Here is a 24,911-nt window from a genome sequence, read left to right as displayed (position 1 = left end):
CGGCTTCATCATTAATAGTGAGAGTAATGACAATTAGCATTAGAATGAGCACTTGGTGGTTTCTCCAACTGCAAGTGCTTTGGCATGGTTTTATTAGCCCTCACGATGGTCCTATATATCAGGAGACTAGCATACTATTTTTTCCCAACCTTTCATGGATCCAGAATATAGGCTGAAGAGGGTTAAAGAACTTGCCCAAGGCCACACATCTAGGAAAGGGAGCAGTTTAGCACCATCCTAATTGCCTGCTGCCAGAGACCCTCTAACAGTCTCCAGCCACCCACTGTGCTTCCCCCAAAAACGCCCTCTGGAGTAGACAAAGAAGGTATTATACAATGCATTGTAAACCCTTGCTTTGCTAGGGAGTTTTAAGCTTGGTTTTATAGGAATTTTACAGTCTCTCATGCCCAGAAAAGAGAATAATTCCCCCAAAGAAAAGAATATAGTGAAAGCAGCCTCCAGGGATGCCTGAAGTTAAAGGAGAAGGAAGAGCAGGGAAAAAAAAAAATGCTAGCATATAATTAGGAGCTACTCCCTTGTTCCAATAGCCATGAGCTTGAAAATGCGCTGGTTTCATTCAAGTGTACTGTGTAAGACTAAAACTGTGATTATGTAAAGCAGTGTTCACACACATGCAGGAATGCACAGTGTGCTTACTGAAACAATGTTCTGACTGGGCTGCCTGGTTACAAGCTGTTACTTAAGCAGGTACCAGCAGGCTTTTGGGCTAAATTCTTGGCCTCTAGATGGAACCACTTAGAAGCAGGGATGACCCAGGATATGGCCACTGTTCATTCCCTAAAAGTAACCACCAGTATTTGATGAAAACAACTATTTTCCACTTTAAGCCATCATTATGGAACTGGTGAACAAATTCCCAAACACCCTAGAGATATTGTGAAAACTCTTCAGTTCCCACTTTCCCCCCAGGAAGAGAAATTCTCCCCTTCCAAAGCTCCACCACCCAAAAAGACAAACCCTTACACAAACCTCCATTAGTTGTCTGGGCTCTGTGTTCAGGTTGGCATCCATCGCTTTATCTCCACTGCCAAGCTGTGAGCAACACAGATAATTCTAAGAATAGAGCAGGGAAGGGAAAGGAATGTGGGCTTGGGAATTTCTCACACCTGCATTTGGTTCCTGGTTAAGCTGCTTCCTCATTGTAATTTTAGGGAAATTGTTTAAATTCTCAAGACTTCTACTTCCTCACAGGTCGAGCAGTCTTAAGTACGTACGGTTCCTTAGATGGAGATTGTGAGGATTAACTCAGGTAAGCAAGCCCAGCGGCAGTGGTAGCGCATGCCTTTAATCCCAGCACTTGGGAGGCAGAGGCAGGCGCATTTCTGAGTTCGAGGCCAGCCTGGTCTACAGAGTGAGTTCCAGGACAGCCAGAGCTACACAGAGAAACCCTTTCTCTAAAAAAAAACAAAAAAAAAAAAAAAAAAAAAAAAACCAAAAAAAAAAAGCCAAACCAAAAAAAAACAAACAAACAAAAAATTCAGGTAAGCAAATATACAGGGATGTTCAACAAGTAGTTGTCACTAAGAAGACAACAACCCCTACCCTTAAGAATCTCAACTTCTAACAGGGCACTGGTGGTGTGCTAACAAAGTGAAGCGCTTGGTGCTTTGTTCTATGACAGAGGGGGTAGAGCCCACCCCTGCCAGAGACTATTATTTTAGAAAAGCCTCACAGATGTTTTTAAAAACAGGCACAGGCAGTGTTGTCCTAAGTAAAGAGAATATGGTCCAGTTCTGGTCTGAGTCAACAAACAGAGAAAGTCCTGAGACAGAAAGAGTGGAAGCTTTAGAGTCGAGCAGTTAAGAGTTCCAGCTCCATCACTTTCCAGCCCTACATTCTCAACCAAATGACTTCTGCCTGGATCTCAGTTTCCCCATTTATAAAATGGCTGGAGTCACAGATACCATGTATGTCAAATGCCTGACACAGAATATGCTTCCTAAAATCATGTTGATTGCTCTTTATCACTGTTTATCTATAAAAATCTTTATGGCCTATAGTAAACCCGCCTTTTCTTTCAAATCAATAGAAACATAAATGGATGAATTGATCCACTTAACACGTATTTATTAAACCCCATCACGTGCCAGACGGACGCTAGATCCTGGGAATACAACATTGAGCAAAACAGACAAAACTCTGCCCTGGTGGGACTTACAGTTCCTAAATAGAGATGAGAGGGTGTTTCACACGTCTGCCAGAAGACAGCCCACTTCGTGGCCCCAGAGGCTCTCCAATTCCCTGATTTAAAAAAAAAAAAAAAAAAAAAAAAAAAAAAAGTTAATAAACCGGGAAAGCAAAGTTCCCAGGAGGTCTAGATGTTAATCCCACTTCCTAACAACGACGGGGAGCCTCCGTCCTCCCCCTTAATCGCTTCTTGCTTATCAAGCCTCGGCATCCTGTTGTGACCCGGGGGAACTGGTGAGTTGTGTTGTTTGGCAGGAAGAAATGTCAAGGAGGGCTAAAGCGGTTCGTAGGCTCCGGGGCCTGAAGTGGTGGCTGGAGGAAATGGAAATAGCACACACAAAAAGGCTATCCAGACTGAGATTTGCCTATCTCGGCTGCCAAGCGATAAGCGAGCTCACATGCCTTGGGAGGGCGCAGAGGGGCTGCTATTTCAACAGCAGGACAATCATACTTCACAGGTATGATTATCTTTAAGAAAGGCCTCACCACAGGAATCTCACTTAATCCTCAGATTCCGTGGGGTCCGGATTAACCCCATTAATCCCACCTTGCCCTTGTAAATTAACTCCTCCCTCTCCGAGTCCTCCTTCCACATGGCATATGTAATTAAGTCATGGGGGGGGTTATTCTTACATCATCCCTTATCCCTCCCTGCGAATCACAGCCAGCTCCTCACAGCTAAGTCCACTAAACTTTTCGGATAAGTTTATTAGCTTCCCTTCCATTCATTCACTTGTCCCGTTGCTCATCAACCCCCAAGTGCCACTGAGACAGTTCCTGCTGTCCCCAGAGACCTGTTTGCCTGGTCTCACAGATGCTTGTCAGTCTCTATCATGGCTGGCTTGCTGCAGCTTCTGAAGCCAGTCCTCTGCTTGTTCTCCTTCTGTTCCCGTCTTGTTTTCTGAGTCTCCTCTGCCACCCTAGTGCTTTCAAGCACACCTGCACACCTGTCTGTCTCTCCCTTTCCTTAAGGGAATTCTTTTTCCTCAAAATCCTAGTGCAGCTTCTGATTCAGAGCCCTGCTTCCTAACTTGGTCTCACCACCTGTGACTTCTCACTCTCCTCAACCTTAAAGACACACTCCATCCCTGGCCCGGGCTCTCGTGTGACCACTATGTAGAGTCAATAAAGCACTTAGCATCTGGTTTTATGACATTCTAAGGTCTCTTCGCTCTGAATGAAGTATGAAGAACTTCAGAATAGAGGTGCTGACTTCTCAGGTTCTGCCTTCTGAGTGCCTGGCTCTGTGCCTGGGACATGGCAGCCGCTAAACTTAGAGGTGTTTGGCAAATTCTCCAGAGTCAAGCAATTGGAGGGTGCAGCTAATTTGGTCTTCTCTGACTCCCAGCCTCAGCACAGAATACAGCAAGGTTACAAGAATTTTAAGCTAAATACCTAAAACACTTGTCACATCATTTGCTTTCATATTTGCTAGACTGGATCTCTCTTCTTACATAGCCTCCCTCCCTTACAGTATCTGGAAAACAAGCCACAACTGGGAAGGTACCATCTGATTTCAGCCTGTTAATCGGCTTGTAAAACACTTGTTTTAAATCAAGGAGCAAGATGTCTGGGAGGATTTCCTTTTCCACAAACTTTGCTCATTTACCAGGTGTGGAAGCTTTATTATTTGTGTAATCTTCCTTTCACACTTCCCAGGATAAGAGAGGAAAAGGAAAGAGAAAAAAAAAGAAAGAAAGAAAAGAGAGAAAGACCCACCTCCCATCTCTTCCTCCCAATGGACAGCACCGCCATCACTTCCTTTTGAGCCAGGAGGCAGGAAGCCTAGCTTTAGCTCCTGAAACTCCTAGTTAGCCTCAGGTTTCCTCACAGATGAATGTGCTAGGGAATGATCTAATAAGACATTTCATAGAAGTAGCCATGGAGATATACTGTCTAAACCAACCTGAAGTAACATTCCTGGAAATGCCCCCCCCCCCCTTCTCACACCCCCTAGAAAAGGAAACTTCAATTTCCCTGGGATAAACAAGCTTTCTAGAGAGAGGCTCTGTCACAGACAATGTGTGCACTCACCAATTACAAGCTCAAGTTCCACCCAAATACACACAATCAAAGGCTTTACCAAGGCCATCATTACATGTGCATGGGCTTCCTGCTGTTTGGGTAACATTTTAACACTGCAGCGGTGCAAGAAAAATGTCATCAAAGCAACGAGGTAGAGATGGCTTGTTTGGAATGGCAGGGTCTTTTTTTTTTCCACCTGATGGCTTACTTCACCTTGTCCTTTTAATGCTACAGTCTGGGAGGGAGCAAAGGAAACCAAGAGAAAAAGAGTGGGCTGTATTGTGCATGTAATTTGTTTCACCATTTTAGATGGCTTTTTAATGAGCTTTCTCATTAAGGGCTCTGTGAGTCTATGCTTAAAGTTTTCCGGAAAAGCCGATTAACAGGCTGAAATCAGATGGTACCTTCCCAGTTGTGGCTTGTTTTCCAGATACTGTAAGGGAGGGAGGCTATGTAAGAAGAGAGATCCAGTCTAGCAAATATGAAAGCAAATGACGTGATGTCAGCCAATCCCTACGAAAATACTAATGGTCATCAATTATTAGAATATCAGAGGCAGCTCTGATAGCTTTACTCTGTTCAACTTGTTCCTGAGAACAGAGAGGATAATTGTCTTGTGCTATCCTAGCCCCAAGCTCGTATTTCCTGTAGGGCACGCATTATATTGCATCAAAGATAAAGTGCCCTCTGGGCTCTGACCCCCTGAGAGATGGGCACTAAGTCTTACCTAGCCCTCTTTCTTATTTCCAGGGCCCAGTGCAGCATGCAGAGCCACTGTTATATTCAAATCCACTAAATACAGTTTACCATTGCACTGACTCAATGAGGTGCCACTAGCACATAAAAAGGTGCATCAATGATTTAGTACCAGGCTGCACATCAGAGTTCTTGATCAAGTTACAGGACTCCGCAAACATTTTAATGTGCTGACAGCCCCTAAGTAGGGCAACAGCCTTCAGTTAAAATTGTCCAGAGGAAGAAACATATTGAGATCCAGAGAGACAATTGCTTTGTTGCTATGAGCATCCTCTGTTGGGTTTCTGAGTATGAATGGGTCCTTTTCATCATGGAGAGATGGATGTGGCTTTTCCTTTGTTTGCCTTGCCAGTGAGTTTACTTAACAGAATCCAAGCACAGATGCATGAAAGTGAATCCTAGCTGTTGCCTATGCTTGAGCCGATTGTCCAGTACACCCCCGCTTCTGCTTGAATGGTACAAAGAATGCCCTACTCCCAATGCCTCTAGAGACTTCCAGATATGATATATTTGCACAGCCTACACAGTGTTGGCCATAAGGGTATGTATCATGGAACATAAAAACAGGAGAGGGGATGGGCTGTTCGTCATTACTGATGCACTAGACTGGGTATAAACATCAAAAGAAGGTGATGCAATCCTTCCCAAAATGTTAGCTGAATGGTCCAGCCCCCCCACCCCCACCCCTTTACAAGTCTGGTGAAGAATAGCTTTGTGTCCATGCCAGGGATGGGATGCAATCTCTCTCTCTCTCTCTCTCTCTCTCTCTCTCTCTCTCTCTCTCTCTCTCCCCCCGTCTCTCTCTCTACACACATACACACACACACACACACCTTCATACGCAGACAGTGAGGAGTAAATGATCCATGCCCAGGGACATCAGAATGAGCTTGAAGGAGCTTGAACATTCTCAGATCGAGCATGTAAGCCCTTTGCAGTGTGATTAAAGGACAGCAGCAGCAGATCCCTGAAGGTGCTGATGAAGAAAAGAGTTGACTTTCCAATTGGTATGGCATCCTATTGGATGCCATTTATAGTTTAGGCAAACTCCCCTGATGATTCTGCTTCCTGCTGAAGTTCAAGGACTTTTGGCCTGGCGGAACCTCGAGTCACTAGAGGGCACCCTGGAACAGCCTCTTCCCAGAGCTTCTCCCTTGCCAGCTGACAAAGCTGTGGTGCCCACATTGTTCTGGGCAGTAGCTGGCCAGCCCACCCTGGAGCCGGTTTCCTTTCAGAAACTTGTCTCGTTGCCACATCACTGAATATATCCTGCATGCATTTCACGGTGGCACTATAAGAAATCTGATTCCCAGAGAAGAAAAAAAATGGGTCCTTAAAGATGCACAGATTGTCTACTCTCAAACATTAGATATTGAAAGAATCGAAGACATTCTGCCTACTCCCAAAAAGTTCAAAGATAAGGCAAAAACTATAAAGATATCTTTTAAAAAATGACAGTTAGTAGCAATTTTCAAATTGCTAGAATAAAGTAGTAAGTTAGACATAGACCGATGATGCATGTCTGTGTTCATCAAGGAGCCCCAGGCCCAAGCTGAATGAAATCATTGCAGACTAGGATGTTTGTAAATTATTGTGGGGACGGTAAGATGAAAAGAAGCCTTGGAATAAAGCTAGCCAAAGAGAGGTCAGGGCAGCCCAGTGTCTAACTCAGGGTCCTTTCCTGGTGCCTCAGCAGGTACTTTAAATATTATCAGCCATCAATTTTCATATTGGCACAGTGTCCTTGGAGTCAATACAAGCTTGCTCGGCCAGCACTCCTGGGTGCCAAGCACTGGAAATACAACAGCAGGCAAGAGGAAGCCCTTCATACCGCCCTCAGCTGTTCACAGTCTAGTATGGGAAGTGAATGAGGAATTACAAAGCAGCATACTGAGTAGCAGGTAAGTTAGGGTCTGTGGATGTTCATAGAAGAGAAACCTAGCCAGGGTACAGGTGAGGAAAGAAGGCAGGCTTCCTGGAGGTAGAAATCTCCGGTGGGGGCATTCAACCCTGGAGTTGGGGGCTAGAGGTCCTGAGTTCAATTCCCAGCAACCACATGGTGGCTCACAACCACCTGCAATGGGGTCTGATGCTCTCTTCTGGTGTGTCTGAAGAGAGCAATGGTGAATACGTAAAATAAGTAGATCAATCTTGAAAAAAAATTAAATTTTTTTTTAAAAAAGGAATTGGAAGCAAAGAGAAAAGCAGCATGGTTGAAAGTCAGGGAAGAGAGGAACAAGGCGTATTTAAGGAACTGAAAGAAAAGCCCTGACTCCAGTTAAGTAGGTGAGAGAGAACCCAAGAGGCAGAGCCCAGCATTTAAGAAGCCTATTCTAGCGGGGATGTCCAGTAACAACCCTTAGGGTGCTGGGGAGTCAATAAAGGGTCAGGAGTAGTGATGGTAATCAGGTCCCCATATTAGGAGGGCCCGCTCATGCAGGGTCAATGCAACCTTGGAACATTAGCAAATAAGTCCGCAGGAATCTGCTTTTCCCTTTAACTGGACCTTCCCGGTTTCCTTCCTCCGTCCACACTCACCAGTTTTCCCTGAAACTCTTTCAAAACAGAGCTCTATTTTAAGGTCATCTCCACTGGGAAGGAAGCAAGAGGAACCTAGCACGTGACGGTCACACTTGCTGGACTGCCTGTCCTCACGTCCCAGTGTTCCTTGCAGCAGGTAATCTCTAAGGAAGTCCGAGGACAGAGGGGGAGGCAGGGGGACACCTAGCCCCAAACCTGTTTTCTTCTGAGTTGGACATCATTCACACTTGTTTTATGAAGGCAAGACAGAGAGGAAAACGCAGAATCGTTTGGGTTCCTGCCCAGAACATAGGTAAAATGTACAGAGAGGCCTTACTCCTGGGTATCTCCTTTGGCCCGCAGGTTCACCCGTAATGGAGCCTGCTGTACTGATCTACAGGTTGCCGAGAAGCGGGTGATCACAGTCAACTTTAATGGCCAGCAGGCGCTCTGTGAGGCACAGCTGCTTAAGCCTTATTTAATTAAAGTCTAATTCCATGCTTGTTTGCCTAAAGACTGATATAAGAAAGCGCCCACCACCACCACGGTTAATGGACTTCACCTCACGCCTATCCCACGGTAGCCTACGCTCTATGTTTATTTCCTAAAATGGAGAATAAGCCTTCAGATAACAGCGGTTCCTCCACTCTGGCCCCTGGGACAGGAGGCTTACGCCCCGTTTTCTTTCCTTCAGAGCAAGGAAGAGTCTGTGTTCTGTGCAGGGCCTGGAGCCTCTGGTCACAAAAATAAACCACTGGAGTGCATGGACTTTCCTTTCCTGACAGTGAGCTTACACAGGAAGAGACGCTTACACAAGATATTTTTCCCCCTGTTTTTCAAAAGGCATTCAATGGAGAAACAAAAGGGTGGAAAGAAGGCTTCTCAGCCCATCCTCTTTATTCCCCAAAACAGGATCGGGTGAAGCCATCCCTACCCCAACCCCCACAGTTCCCCTTTTGGTGTACACCCACCCCTTCCCACCCCACCATGCTTCCAGATTCCTTTTGCACAGTGCTCCAGCGAGTCTTAAAAGAACCATCGTCTCTCTGGTTGTTGGGCTCATAACTGAAACTTCCCACACAGCAGTATGAAGAGACGTATGATTCAAGCCTCTCCATTCCAGAAATATTATTAGTCTCGGGGAAAGAAAAAAAAAAAATAGGGGCCTGCTCTATGTCTGTCACCTGAAATAAACTCCCAGTTTCTTCCCCTGCTTCCCAGATGCTCGATTCTAAAGATTATTCAAGCTTCTTCTACCACCCCCAGGTTCCTTACCCCAACAGTTCCAGAGAGAGGGAGGAGGAAGGTGAAGCCTTCAGACGTTGGCCAGGGGTGGGGGTGGGTGTGGGGGTGGGTGTGGGTGGGAGATGTCACATGGACTGAAAATGCGCTGGCCTAACCTCTGAGACTCCCTAGAGAATCCAGTTTGTGTCTCTTTGCGGAGCTCAGAACAGCCTGTATGTTCTCCTCTCACTGTTGTGTGCCTGGCGCTTCCCCAGTGAGCTATCTCCTGTAGAAGCTTTTCCTGTGAGGGGTGGGGGAGCTTTTGTTCTCTACGAAATCTGGTGCAGCTAATTAAAAGCATTGTCCTGGGAGGCGGGAAGTGGAGGGCTTCCAGGGACCGGTGTTTTTACCCGGGAAGAGTGGCTGCTGTGTGCTATTGAGATGTTCTTGATCTCTTGGCCCCGCTGGGCCAGCCACTTCAGGGGGAGATTTTGATAAAGCCCAGTAAAGTAAAAATAGACTCGTGAAGCGATGGCTCTCCTTTTTCTTCCTTTAGCTCGTGTTCTGAGACGAGCTGGGTTGCAATTACAACCCGTTTCAGAGAAAGGGCCTCTAATAGTTGGACTTCTGACTCCTGTTGACCCGGAGTATTTTGGAGGTCATGGGACCAGTTGACTTGTTCTATTTCACCCGTTTTTCCGACCAATTGCATGCAGGCGTGTGGCTGAAGTAAAATTTCTAGCAACGTTTAGCTATTGGTTGACAGTGTAGAAGTAGTTAAACAGCTCTTGGTTATTGATTTTAAAATCATAAGTGGTTGGAGCTGTAGAAATGGCTCAGCAGTTAGAAACACTGGCTGTTCTCACAGAAGACCTGAGCTCAGCACCTAGCACTCACAAGGCAAGCTCACAGCTATCTGTAACTCAAGTTCCAGGAGGTCAGACTCCCTCCTCTGACCTCCAAAGGTACCAGGAATGCATGTGGTACACAGATATCCATGCAGGCAAATACTCATACACGTGAACTAAAACAAACTAGGAATGTGGTATTATAGAATATAACATCACACAAGCATTCCTTCATCCGAGGAGTATCACTCCCCTGGTTTGTGCTCTCTAGAGTCAAGAAGCTTCATTCATTCAGCAAACGCCACAAGTATTTACTGGGCACGGACTATATGCCCGGCAGTGCTCAGGGTGCCTGGTATGTAGAACTGAATAAGACAAATAGACATCATATGGTGCCTGTAGCCAGGGAAAATGAATAATAATAAACAATATCCAATAAGGAGATTACAGACTATATTACGTAGTGATAAGGGCCTGGAGTTGGGGAGTAGATTAAAGTAAGGCCACCTGGGAGAGTTATGATGCAATTGAACAGAGATATGGTAGGAGTGATGGAGTCAGATTGAGGTTCCTGATGGAGAAAAACTTTAAAACACACCACAGAGAGAGAGAGAGAGAGAGAGAGAGAGACAGAGAAAGAGAGAGAGAGAGATAAAAGGGAGGTACTGCCAAGGACCTGAGATGAGAATATTCTAGAACAAGGGGGCCTCTGTGGATACAGTAGTGAGGGACAAGAAGAGGGAGGAAGAGGTGACATTCTAGATTAGCAGAGTCCAGGGTAGCATTATAAGGATATCTTTGATGAGAAGGAGAGAACCACTAGAGGTTTTGAGACGCAGGAATGAAACGCTCCAATTCACATTTTAACAGAATCACCCTGGCTGCTGTGAAGAACATACCCTGTGAGAAAAAAAAAATCAGCACCAGAAATGAACATTACCCACCCACCCACCCCCATCCACCTCCCACCCCCACCCCCTGATAGATTTTGAAAGCAGAGGCAGCCAGATTGTGGATAAATTAGATGTGGGGTGTGAGAATAAGAGCCAAGTTCAGGCCAAGGCCAGGACTTGGGGCACACAATTGGGAAGAAGTGAAAAGCATCAACCAAGACAGGGAAGGCTATGCCAGGTCACTGTGAATCCATCTAATACGAGTAACTTTATCTCTGGTTCTCATCCAGGGTGCTTATGACCATCATAAGGGGCATCCAAGCCAGTGACATCAGAGACTCTGCTTAATAGGCCTAGAGTGAGGCCCAGCAAGATACATTTACTGTATGCGTTACATAGTGAACCACTGCACTGTTAACAAAAATGTTTAAAATTCTGGACTTCCTAATGAAACAAATGATTTAGGAATAATTCTCCACTCTATGATGAACTGTGGCTGTGTGGATCCTCCTTTGAAAATATATTCTAAATGAATGTTTAGCCTATTACCAGGTAAGGCCAAAGCAATTAACATACACAGAGAGAGACAGAGAGACAAAGAGAGACAGAGAGAGATATGAAGCTGTGGGGTTAATTTTCAATCTCCTGTGGGGAATTAATATAGTAGTTACAGGACAATAATTTGACTAGAAATTAAGGTAGTTTTGACATCATGTCGTTTGACATATGTGAACATCAAGCCTATCACCATACCTTCTGCAGTGTTGGGAAAAGGTAAGTTTCATTGGCAACGAAATGGGAAGGCAGGATGAGTGCCTCCAGAGAACTGGGTATGGTGGTGTACATCTGTAATGCTGGCCCACAGGAGGCAGAAATAAGAGGACCACTATATGCCAGGGGCCAGCCTCACCTACTCAGCAAGTTCCAGGCCAGCCAATACTACACAGTGAGACCCTATCTCAAAAAACAAAACCAGTAACAGAAAGATAATCATCTCCAAGGACATTGCTAGTGATACTTCAGAGGGGTTATAATGCTGTAACTGAAGCTAATCTAAGAGCCTTCCTCGAAAAATCCCAGCTTCCAGATTTGAAAACTGAGACTCAGAAAAGCCAATCACATTCCTTCTTACATTTAGCAAGCAAGTCGGAGATAGGACTGGGCTTCTGAGCTGCAATCAAAGGCCAGCAAGGCTGGTTCCCAGGGCTGTCAGCACTTGCTCGTCACAATTGGTTCCACCAGGGGTTGGAATCCCTTGGTGAAAAGAGAGATTGCATAATGAAGCCACATTCAATAGGGGCTCGCTATTCAGTGTGCCTCCTGACTGGATCGCTCTTTTATCCTGGATCATTTTCTCCAGCTATTTATTTCTGTGCGGTGGTGGAAACATTGACGACAAAATGGCACCTTCTTACCCGGCTGCCTGTGCGTCTGACTCACACCTGCTGACAGGACCAAGCCTGTCAGCGGTGTGGTTCCCCAGGGAGCCGGAGGTGGGTATTAACTCACCCTTGCCCTCCCCATCACCGTCATCAAGACTGTCAGCTGAGTTCTGGTTTTTTAAAAAAACAACAAGAAAAGAGAAAGAAACAAAGCAACTGGGCAAACCTTTCTTACTCAGTGGGTCACTGCAGGCAGAGAGAGCAGCTCAATTTTCCAGTCTCACATGGGAGCTCCAGGCTGACAGTTGAAAGGCCAGCTTTTGACTTGTAAAACAGCAGCTAACTTGGCCACAGAGGTTCTTCTGCAGAGGGAACAAGGTGCCCTCCCCCTTCATCCAACCTTAAGCCGCAAATATTCTCTTCAGCAGGTGGAGTGTCTGTCAGAGGACATTTACTTTTTTTTTGGGGGGGGGGTGGTATTTAGAATGCTTATCCTTTCAAAATCAAGCATCTGTTTGATCTAAACAACAACAATAATGATGATGATGATAATGGTGGTGGTGGTGGGTGGTGGTGGTGGTGATAATGATGATGGTCACATCCATTGAGAGGAGAGGACAAAGTGAAGCATTGTCCCTTTCTCATTTCCAGGAGGCTGTGACACTAATACTTTGTTTCTTATTAACAACAATAGGCAGGCTGGTACTCAGTTCTCATTTTTTCAATTTCTCCCTGCCCCACACTCTTTAGAGGGTAACTCTTTGCAAGGCACCTGTCCCATGAGTAAAGATGGGGTTATTACAGAGAACAAACTTGTCTAGTTATATATGGATTAAGGCCCTGACCTTATCTTCCTTAGTCTTGTTCAATGTCACCCAGAGACCTGTGGGATCTACTCAGATTCAGCTGACCTAAGGAAATAACTTAAGGCACAAGACTTGGAATTTTTTATTATTATTATTGTTTTGAAATATATGGGTCTTTGCTTGCATACTCATTGAATAGCTAACGGTAGTGTGAGGTGTTTTTTGTTGTTTTTTTTTTCTCCTCTCTCCTAAGGTTGTTTTGGGATATTGGGAAAGAGGGAACAATGAAGAACAAATTGCTCTGATTAATAATGTATTTATAGTGCAGTCTGCTGGGTGATTTCCCAGGGTGCCAGCTTTTCTTTATGAGGATAGAAATACTGTATCTGTGACTGTCTATCCCTCCATAGGCAGGAGCCAGAGGAGAATATTCAGTAACAGGAGTGGGATGCCCTTTTATTTACATGTACATTTATATATTTGCCAGGTTGGTGATATAAATACACCCAATCCAGCTTTACCTCCTACTCTAAAACCTGTCTCAAGTCAGCCCAGTTCCCCCTAGACAGTGTCCTTGGAAACAAATCCACTCTTGTTAAGCAATTTTGTTCTTAAAACCACCCTCCCCCCCCCCCACCGCCCCCCCCCACACACACACCACCACACACAGGGAGCACCTGGAGGCATGTTTTCATTATGAAAATTTTAACTTTTAAATTACACAAGCTGTCGAAGCTCAAACCAAGGTCTGGTTTCCATGACTCTGGAAATAGCCCCTTCAGAACCACGCCCTTGACTGGGCAAGGTGGGGGAGGTGACAGGTACTTGTGACACTGGGATTTGGGGAAGGCCCAATGGTCTTTAAAAAGACTGGAAAACAAGTTGACTCAGTTACTTTAATGTTTACATGATTTTAATAGTCATCTTTATGTCAAGAAGACATTACCTCAGACTCAGTCATGATGCCTTCAGGAACCTTGAGGTGTCCTGTTTGCTTCAGACCTCCTTCATCAAGGGAGGATAATTCTCAGAGTCCTTGGGTAGAAGTCAAATGACCTCATTTCCAAAAAGCTCCTAGTGACTAGTAACTAACTTTGTAATTGCCCTCCTCTCTCCCTTTCATTCCTTCTTTCTTTCTCTTCTTCCTTGCTGTCTTTTGTATTTTCCTTCCTTTTTTCTCCTTCCTTCCTCTTGTGGTTCTGAGGGTTGAAACCAGGGCTTCCTGTACACTAAACTTACCCTTTACCACTGAGATACACTTCGCACACTGGCCCCCAACTTGCATTGTTTCTTCAAGGTGCTTAATGTAATTGACGTAATATTTGCATATGGGTTAATGTTAATAATTTTGTGGTCACCTTTAGAAGCAACTATTCACTTGTGCATTCATTTCACAACTATTGAGTAAGTAGCTATTGGGAGATACATGCCTTTAAAAGTTGTAACAGACAGTACTCGTGGAGTACTTGCGATGTTCTAGTTTATGTGTTTAACATAGCTTTTCACACTTGAGCCTCATGACATGTTGGTGAAAAAGCATCGTTACAATCTCTGTTTTGCAGATAAGAAAACTGAGGCACAAGTCAGTAAGTTTTCTAAGATCACAGAACTTTGATGTTGCAGAGCCTGGATTTTAACTCCGGTGATTCTATACCAGATTCAACCAGCTGTGCAGCTTCACCTGCTTTGGGCTCTAAAGAGAGAAGACAGACGTAATATGTGAGAAGTTAAAGAACATTCCAGAGGTGTGTTGAACTAAGCTCTCCATCACCTACCATATAGCTTTAGCCAAATTCCCGACTTTGTATGAGACTCGTCATCAGGAAAGTACTTCATTTCCATGGTAGGTAAAAACATATTGCAGACATTGATTAAGTAACCTTTCTCCAAAATTCTTGGTAACAGAAGTATTTTGTAGTTCATATTTTTCTAGTTGGCCTGGAAATATTTGCATAGATAGAATTAGATGTGTGGGAGATGGACATAGGGCTAAACACAGAATGCTTTTATCATAGATATACCTTATATTCATAGCCTGACAGTAACTTAGTACTTGCTGGCTTTTAAAAATAATTTTGTGCAAGTGAAACAAATTTCTATGGTTTAGAATTTTTCCATGGTAGCCTCTTGCTGATACTCAAAAAAATTTTGGATTTTGGAATATTTTGGATTTTCAATGTTCAGATTAGGGGGTACCAGCCTATATGTGGATAGTTAGAGGAGAGGAATTATCCCAGAGCTGTCATCTAGGTTTCATTTTGTTGGGACTAAGGAAAGCTCTTTATCAAAAATCCAGAATCAGCTTACTGAGATTGACTGGGGTATTTCGGGCTGGAGTTGCAAAGAAAAGCCTGGTAAAGATGGCTGCTGGGCCATTGCAAGAAGGCCACTCACATGATGCCGAGGGTTATGGCTTTATCCTAGGGGATTTGTATTTTTTAAAGATCACTCTAACTCCAGGATGGAGACTAGGTTAGAGAAAAACAAGGTTAGAAACAAGACCAGCCAGGAGACTCTTGGGATAATCCTGTGTACGAAAAATAGCCTCATTTTGATATGAGAGAGAAGAATTTAAGAATTAAGAATAACATTCCTGTTTCTGACTTGAACCACTAGTTATACAAAAATGTAAGAGAAACTGAACCACTCACTAGCGTATACTCAAAGGACATTGAGTCAACATCCTCCAGAGATATTTACACATGTGTTTATCGCTGCCCCCAATCACAACAGCCAGAAAGTGGAGCTGGCCTAAGTGTCAATCAATAAATGACTCAAGGAAGAAAATGTAGCACAATGGAATTTCTTTCTTTTTTTTAAAGATTTATTTATTTATTTATTTATTTATTTATTTACTTAGTGTATATGTATAGCTAGCTGTCTTCAGACACACCAGAAGAGGGCATCAGATTGCATTGCAGATGGTTGTGAGCCACCATGTGGTTGCTGGGAATTGAACTCAGGACCTCTGGAAGAGCAGTCAGTGCCCTTAACCGCTGAGCCATCTCTCTAGCCCCGCACAATGGAATTTCATGCAACCATGAAAAAGAAACGAAATCATTTTTTGGCTAGGAAATAGGTGCAAATGGAAATCATGTAAGCAAAATAAGACAGACTCAAAAAATATACAGCATTTTCTTTCATACACAGAACCTAGATTTAAAATTGTATGTGTATACATATGTATGTATGTAAGTATGTATGTGTATGTATAAATGGACTCATAAAAAGGAGAGAGAAGTCTTAAATGAAGTAATTGAATGCATGTGGCAATGAAGTTGAGATTGGAAGGGTGAAAAGATGAAGCAATATGTAAGCATTTGATACCTATGCATAAGGACCTAAGTTCAAATCCCCAGAACCAGCCCCTGGTACAGGGCCTTGAGAAAGCCAGACACACTACTCCATACATCTATAATCACAATGCTCCTGTTGGGGGATGGGAGACAGACACAAGAGAATCTCCAGAAGCTCATGGGCCAGGTATCTTGGCATATGCAGAAAGAAAAACTAAAACAAGAGAACCTGTTCAAACAGGGTGGGAAGCAAGGACTGATACCCAAGGTGGTCTTCTGATCTCCATACACCAACTGTGTGGCAGAAACACATCTGTATTCACACCTTCAAACATCCATGTCTATGCATGCATATACATGCATACAAACTCATAGATAAATATAAAAGAAAACCAAAGTGGGAGGTAACTGGGTGAAGAAAGGGAATCACATGGAAGAGAGTAGCCAGCATAGAGAAAGGCAGTGGGGGAGGAGAACAAATGAGAATAAAGCATACGACACAAACGTATAGACATCATGCTGGAACCCATTACTTCATATGTTAACCTAAGAAGAATCTTTAAAAGATGGCAGGAGAAAGAAGCCTGAGAGAGGGAAAGCAGGAGAGTTTGGAATGATTTGGCTGATGTGACCTCTAAGTAGAAACAGCTGGGTGACAAGTTGGTATAACCAGTTGGGAATTATGGGTTTGGAAGTGTCAGGCAAAGGGAGGATAACTAAAGCCAAGGGAGTATATGAACCCACTTGAAAGTGTGGACACAGAAAGAAGGAGGCCAGGGCCTGGTACCGGGCCTCAAGGAAAGAGATGGCCAGTTGATGGAGACATCAACAGAATGAGGGTTGGGGAAGCAGTTCAGTTAGTACAGTGCTTGCTTAGCATGCTCAAAGCCCTGGGTTGGATCCTCAGCACCACGTAATGTGGGTGTGGTCACAAACAAGTTCAAGGCCAGCCTGGTCTACAGAGTGAGTTCCAGGACAGTCAGGGCTATACAGAGAAATCCTGTCTCGAAAAACCAACCAACAAACAAAAAAGATGGTGTATGCAAGAGGATCTGAAATTCCACGTCATCTTTAGCTGTGAATTGTGTTCAAGGCCAATTTGGAATGCATGAGCCATTATCTAAAACAGAAGAGGAAAACACAGAAGGAAAGAAAGAAAGAAAACTCACCCAAACAAAGGGAGGATGTAAATCAATGGAGTGAGGGCTCTGCATTATCCCTAGAGTTTGTGTTAAGAACCTTGCTGTTGCCCTTGGTGATAAATGATTGACAGAGTTATTGGTGGCATGATCTGAGATGTGGTAGGGAGGACCACCTGAGAGGCTGAGGAAGTATGATACCAGGTGTAGACGACTCTGTAGCTGACACACACAATGTAAAAAAAAGGGGGGGCGGGGCAAGGATCTGGGAGAGTTTGGGGTTTTTGTTTGTTTGTTTGTTTGTTAGCTTGTTCATTTACCTTTTGTTCCATAAGCAGAGTCTTGGATATTTTAAATATTAATGAAAGGACTTAGTAGGGGAAGGAAGAAAGAGTTACAAGTGAAGATTGAGAATTTTGGCTGGGTGGTAATGGGATACACCTTGAATCTTAGCACTTGGAGGGCAGAGGAAAGGTGGATCTTTGTGAGTTCCAGGCCAGCCTGGTCTACAGAGTGTGTTCCAGCCCAGCCTGGTCTACACAGAGAAACACTGTCTTGGGGGGAAAAATGAATAAATAATTTAATTTAATAAAAATAAAAAAGAATTAGCTAGGAGGGCCGGGATGCAAAGGAAAGGCCCAGGTGTGGCTATAGCAAAGAGGAATGCTCCCACTGTTGGTGGGAGATTAGGCTTTGGACTGTGGCACTGGGAAGTCTGGGAAGTTGAGGTTACCATCGGGTGGCTAGCGCTTTCCCTGCCAGTGGGTGTTGAGCCATTTGCTGAGAGTGAAGAGGAAGTGACAGTGTGGGTGGGAGAGATGGATGTTTGAAGATTAGCAGAGTGGAGAAAGCAGCATTGCTGCTTCGGAGAATGGAAGGGAACGCGGTACAGAGTCCCAGCAGGGGCTGGAGAAAAGTCAGAGAACATCCCCCGCTGTGGCGAAAGCTTTGAGCCAAACCTCCTGCTGAAACCCAGGAGCTTGCCTGGAAAGTACCTTATTCTATTCCACAAAGACCTCAGAGGGTGGAGGAGATGTATACACATATAGACCAGTTATTCGACAGAATAGAGCATAAATAAATAGTTTTACAGTGAATATTCATTGATAATTCATTATAGGTGCTGTGTTTGCATGGGGGCACACAGTCTCATCTCTTCAATATGTTCTATGATTGGATCAGTTCAGTTGTCAGATAAGCCTGAAAGAGTAGATTTGCCTAAAAAGAAGCAGCATAGACTCAAGCTAGCCAAACATGGGGTTTGGTCCTGCTTGGAACATCTAGCGGCTGTGTGAGCTGAGGCAAGAGAACCTCTTGTTTTGTAAAATGAGAATAACAGTAACTGCTTCTCGGAAATGGTATACTTGGTGGAATAATATCTTTTTAAAAATGTATGTATGTATTTATTTATTTATTTAATATATGAGTACATTGCAGCTGTCTTCACACACACCAGAAGAGGACATCGGATACCATTTCAGATGGTTGTGCTCTGGAAGAACAGTCAGTGCTCTTAACCAGCCTGAATAATTTTATATATATATATATATATATATATATATATATATATATATATATATTTAATTTTATATTTTATTTTATATATATATATATATATATATTTTATTTTTTTTTTTGGTTTTTTTTTTTTTTTTGGTTTTCGAAACAGGGTTTCTCTGTGTAGCCCTGGCTGTCCTGGAACTCACTCTGTAGACCAGGCTGGCCTCGAACTCAGAAATCCGCCTGCCTCTGCCTCCCAAGTGCTGGGATTAAAGGCGTGCGCCACCACCGCCCAGCAAATAATATGTTTTTAATATTAACTCTTTTCCTTTCTTTTCTTTCTTTTTCTTTTCTTTTCTTTTCTTTTCTTTTTTTTTTCTTTTTTCTTTTTTGACATTGAATCTTGCATTGTTCTTTAGATTGCCTTTGCACTCCTGGGTTCAAGGGATCCTGTCTCAGCCTTCCTAGTACTTGGGATTTAGGAAACTAATTATTAACTAACTCATCTGGATCTCTTCCTAGTCATCAACTCCTGAAAGAGAAATTGGGGTAAAGGAGAGAAAAAAAAAAAAACAAAAACAAAAAACAAAAAAACAGAATGTTAAGGCCTAGGTAAAATAATGAGGCCTAGATGGAATGTTAGGGCCTAAGTTAAATGTTAAAGCCTAATTAACTGTTGCCTGGTTAACCTGCCATTTTGCCCTGAAACTGATATTATAAGGAAACTTTCTCATGTCCAAGATGATGACATATTCCACTATATTCTGTGCCCTTGAAAACCAATCATAGGCCGGGCAGTGGTGGCGCACGCCTTTAATCCCAGCACTTGGGAGGCAGAGGCAGGCGGATTTCTGAGTTCGAGGCCAGCCTGGTCTACAGAGTGAGTTCCAGGACAGCCAGGGCTACACAGAGAAACCCTGTCTCAAAAAAACAAAACAACAACAACAAAAAACAAAAAAACAAAAACAAACAAACAAAAAAAAAACAAAAAAAAAAAAAAGAAAAAAAAGAAAAGAAAAAAAAAACAATAATTATAGAAGTCAGTAGAACTGCTTTATATAGTAACCCATAATAAGCTTGGACCCAACCCAGCCACCCAGCAGCACCTCCTGCACCTGTTTATAAGCTTTTATGGTGTTTGATTTTGTAAGTTGCCCCTAGGATAGACCTCAACATAAGAGAGACACCTACACCAATGTAAGAAACTGTTTGAAATAAGACTTCCATTTTGAGTAGGGGTGGCTACTCAAAGTAAGTTTAAGTTCCCAAGACCTTCCTGGAAACTCACATCCTACTTAGCAGAAAGAGGCATGTATGAGGGTAACTGACATTTTGATTGGCAAGCTAAGACATGAATGTCAGATAAGACAAGTCCCCTGCCACAGCCGAATACCCCAACCAATGGGAGCAGGATAAGTGTACAATGAAGACATGTTCCTAAGGAAATCCCCTATCCCTCTATCCTGATTGGTGGAATAACTTGGCATAGATGTTTGTAAATCTCAGGCTTAAAAAGCACTGTAGTATCTTTTTTCAACATCATGACTTAGCTCCTGAGCCTGGAACTTGGCCTTGATTGATCAGTCTTGGGGTGTGTTGTCAATAAACCACCCCTACTTGACTGAGATCGGTGTTTGAGTGGTTTGAGGGGCAATTCCCAGACCCCAACATAGAGCAGAGGGCCTGAGTAGGACAATGGAGACAAAAAGGTGTGTCTACAAAGTCACTCTAGGAGAACAGCCCCTCATCCCACAAGTGACTAAGCTAGGAAGTAGACCTGAAGAAAATCCTAAGAGAAATCTCTTTGGGACAATAGATTATTTGTTTAAAAAGAATAGAGAGAAAAGAAAGAAGCTGAGGGGTGGAAGTCAGGGTGTGTGTGTGTGTGTGTAGGGGGTGGAGTCATTGAAGAGATGTCCAGACTCATCAGAACTAAGCCTACAGGGTAAGTAACAGTTGATTAAAGACACTGTTAGTTACTTATTTCTCAGAAAGAACTTACTCCACAACTTCATAGTCAAAACAAATACCATGTCCCTAAATTTAGGAGGTCAGAGTCAGAGAGTAGCTTAACTGAATGGTTTTTAGCTCTAGGTCTCTGATAAATTAAAAACAAACCACAGGCTGATCCCAGACATCTGCAGACTTCATTATAGCTGAAGCTTCTGCTTCCAAGCTGGCATACATGGCTGTTAAGCCTCAGTGTCTTCTCACATGGACCTCTCTGTAGGAGTGCACAGAACATCCCACCACATGGAAGATGTAAAGAAAGAAAGAAAGAAAAAAAAAAAAAAAAAAAACAGAAGGAAGAAGAGAGGGGAAACAAATAATTGGATCCTTCTAATATGGTTCTTTATCCATGATTTGGGCCAATGAGATGGCTCAGAACCTGCTCTACCTTACATGAATATAATACATGTCTATGTATTTAGTTTAGATCCCAACAATAGTAAAAGTACAATAAATATTATGATTATTAATTTTTCTATTTTGAGGAAAAAGTACCTTTTTAGATTCAAGACCTAAAAGATTAGACACAGTCATTTTGAGAGCACACAATTATGATTGGTGACATTTATTAACAAGCTGACAACCACTGCGACACACAGGTCCACTGTGTTACTCAGTGGTTGACAGTGACCATTTGTTTTGCCTTTTCTTTGTAAAGTCCTATAACCTAAAGTTATTCTTTTAAACACGAGTTACCTTTGTACCTGAGCTGTAGCTCACACCAGAGGGGATGGAACAGAGTAGCTTCTGCTGGAATTGAATTTAGACTCCATGCCAAATCTGAGCTGAATGACCTTGGGCAAGAGCTCAATGTCCTAAGAGGCTGTCTTCCTTTGTCAGTGGGTCTGGTGGGAGGATTAAATGAGATAAGACATGGTGAAACAGTTAGCACAGTGCTTATCCCGAGAAGGAGAAGGCTACCCATGGTTAAATATCATTTTCCTTTTCCTTTTTCTGGTAGGGTTTAATTTCTCAGTCACTATTGGGTTAAATAACTCTTGATCATGCATACTTATTACACCTGCTATCTACCACATGATACTTATCTTTCCAAGGTGTTGAGGATTGAATGGAGGGCTTTGCACATGTTAGAACAAATTACCGCTGGGTGCCATTCAATTTTCTTTTGTTTGAGATAGAGTCTTCTAGTGTAGTCCAGGCTGGCCTGTTTGTTTGTTTTAGAGTCTTCTTGTATAGTTCAGACTGGCCTAGATAGAATCTCATTATCCTCCTGCTTCAACATCCTGTTCGTTGGAATTATAGACAAATACTACCACAATCAGTATGCTCAATAGCTTGGGTTTTATTTAGTATTTTTAAAAAATTATTTATTTTTTTATTTAACAGGTGTGTGTGTGTGGGGTGGGTATGGAGGTCTAAGGACAACTTGAAGAAGTCAGTTCTGTCCTACCACATGGGTCTTAGAGATAGAACTCAGGTTGTTATGCTTCTCAGCAAGCACCTAGACCTGTTGAGCTGTCTCTGCAGGAAGCTTTGCTTTTGTTTTTATGTGATGGTTGGTTTGAATCCAGGATCTTGTGCTGCTTCCCACATGATTTACCACTAAGCTGCACCCAGTAGCCCTCTCAGATGATGTTAAAACACTTAAGGAAACTACTCAGTAATATCTCTGTTATTTATTTATTATTTTTGAAATTTCTCAGTAGCCAAGTCAGTCACCCTGGATATATTTCTTAAGAGCAAGAGCCACTTCTTATTTCTATTTTGTTTCACCTAGCAAAACTGTAGTACCTAGCAAAGTGATAATACACAGTGATTGGTACTTTGTCTTTATTTGCTGACCAAATTAAAGTCAGAAGGGCTTGAAATTAAAACAATATAGGAAAGCTTTGCAGTGGGAAATGAAGTAAATGATTCTGAGGAGAAGAAAAACTGGTGTTTCCAGGCGACAAATCGTGTGAATTATATAGACTTTTATATTGTGTTATGCAATACTCTGTATAAATATATTAGAGATTGAATGATATTTCAAATCTTTAACAAGATAATAGTGACATAGACAATATTTGCAAAACATTTAATATTTTATGAGTATAAATAAATATAAATGAATACATAGTTGTAAAGAAATTATAGCATTAACCATATGAATGATTTATCTGGCTTCCCAGGGTGGTTAAGCTCCTGTTGCTTAGAGAACTATTAGAACTTTCTATGAGGGAAGTGAGTTTATATTTTCTCTTCAACTGCGGGGAGCAACAAGATAGAACATTTAGATCCCTGAATATATCAGTGGGAGAAAAAAAACCCCAAGTAATTTAATATCCTTGTTCTAGTCACATCTGGATGACAAAATATCAATGTTGGATCAATTCAAAAGTCATCCAGTTAATTTCTCCATGTCTACACCTGTCACTTGGCAGCCTGGGGTGACTACTACTTGTTTGAGTGAGCAGTAGTGCGACTCTCTTAAGATTTCCGCCTACCGGCACTGTTCAAGTGCCAATCCAAGGTCTATGTCCTGTGTCTTAGTTACTTTTCTATTGCTGTGATAAAACACCATGACCAAGGCAACTTACAGAAGGAAGGGTTTATCTGGACTTACGGTTCCAGAGGGGTAAGTGTCCATGTGATGAGTAACTAGTAGGTTTGGTGGCCAGAACAGCAAAGTGAGAGCTCACATCTTAAACCGTGAGCAGAAAGCAGAGAAAGCATGCTGAGGATGGCACTGTGGCTGCCCCCAGTGACACAATTTCTCCAGTAAGGCTACACTTCCTAGACCTTCCCAAATAGCACCACCAACTAGGGACTAAGTATTCAATTATCTATGCTCAAATGGGGACATTCTCTTTTAAATCACCCTGTCACAGAAATGCCTGATCCCTGTCCAGCTGTTTCAAGGTAGACAGGTTGTGACTTACAGAAGGACTCCTGGTCTAAAGATGTGTATTTTATCTCAGTGAGAGATTCTCCAATATTCCTCAAGAGACTGATTCTGGACAATTCAAGCATAGTCAGTTTTTCTTAGAATCATTTTTGTTCCTTTAAGTTGTGTTAATAAATTGGGTCCACCCTTCTAATATCGCTTTTCCTTGACAGGGTTGTTTTCTTCAATGACATTATTTTCTTTAGCAGCCTGGCTTCCATTATAAGGAGACAATAATTAAAGAATTATCTAGACTTATCTACTAGGGTGAGATAGGGGATCAGGAATTGGGTTGGGAGATCTGACATGTATGTTACTTGTTACCTTTTTTTTTTTTTTTTTTTTTTTTTAATGTGAAAAGTTTATTGGTTTTTTTTAGGCAGAGTCAAAATGTCCCCATATCAAAACAGCCACATCAAGGCAGCCACATGAAGATGTTCCTGACATCAAAATGACTATATCAAAGCCGTGTGTCAGCAAGCCAACTACGACAAAACAGCACTCATCAAAATGGCTATCTTTCCGAATCAAGAGGCTGTGTCTTCCATTGGTATAGCCTTCACCATATCAAGGGAAATGCCCCCTAGAATATCACTGCTGTCTAAGTTAAAAATAAAAGACTGTCTTTTTTATCATTAGTCCTGCTTTTAGCTGGAAACTAGACTTACTCACCAGGTGCTGCGTGACAAAGGCATCATTTCTTATTCCTCATGACCAACACCTATCATTAAAAAAGATTAGGGGTTGGTAGGATGGCTCAGCAGATAAAGGTATTTGCTGGATAAGCCTGGTGACCTAAGTTCTACTGCCCAGAACCCTCATAAAGGTGGAAGGAGGGAACTGACTCCACAAAGCTGTTCTCTGACCTCCACATATGCACCACGGTAGACCCCCCAAGAGGCATATGGGCACACCGTACTAATAACACAGAAAAAAAAAACAAAAACAAACTAAAAGTAGGTACAAAATTACAGGGCCGATCCTGCTTAGCATAGGAATTGTGAAATTCCCATACTAATTTTATAATCATGCTTTTACACTTTGTTCTTATCACAAAGATCTTCTGGAATCATCTACTCAGAATCAGCCAACAAAATTTATGCCAACATGGAGGCAGCCCAGAGCCACTCACTCACTGCCTCCGAGCTTTGTGTTCAGTCACAATCCTGGAAGAACCATTAACACATGCTAAATGCCTTGATCTGATGTTTTATCAGATACCCAGTTAGCTTGCAAAAATCTTCCCTGAAAGGTTTGGTGCAGGAAACCATTCTCTCTCTGTTCTTCCAGCTAAGTAAGCTTAGAGACTGAGGAAACTCTCACACTGAGCAGGTGATATACAGTGGACACAGATTCCTGGCCCTCACTTAATTGTTGAGCCACACTTTCCTGGGTTTTGAGGTATCACAGTTTCTTG

The 24,911-nt window shown here is 42.8% G+C and overlaps 2 long non-coding RNA genes across 2 annotated transcripts; one reads left to right on the top strand and one right to left on the bottom strand.

The window, feature by feature from the left end:
* Nucleotides 1-988: 988 nt before the first annotated feature.
* On the bottom strand, nt 989-8,847 carry LOC143443803 (uncharacterized). Its single transcript, XR_013113094.1, has 3 exons — nt 8,785-8,847; nt 2,180-2,262; nt 989-1,053 (listed from the first exon to the last, which is right to left on the bottom strand). It is a non-coding gene; the product is annotated as an uncharacterized LOC143443803 (long non-coding RNA).
* Nucleotides 6,744-24,102, top strand: LOC143443802 (uncharacterized). Its single transcript, XR_013113093.1, has 4 exons — nt 6,744-6,890; nt 7,557-7,666; nt 14,225-14,505; nt 23,874-24,102. It is a non-coding gene; the product is annotated as an uncharacterized LOC143443802 (long non-coding RNA).
* The last annotated feature ends 809 nt before the right edge of the window (nt 24,103-24,911 follow it).

The sequence above is a fragment of the Arvicanthis niloticus genome, chromosome 10 (genome assembly GCF_011762505.2).
Source record: "Arvicanthis niloticus isolate mArvNil1 chromosome 10, mArvNil1.pat.X, whole genome shotgun sequence".
Lineage (NCBI taxonomy): Eukaryota > Metazoa > Chordata > Mammalia > Rodentia > Muridae > Arvicanthis > Arvicanthis niloticus.
Note: the sequence above shows the minus strand (reverse complement) of the source record. Positions and strands in the feature narration are given on the sequence as shown.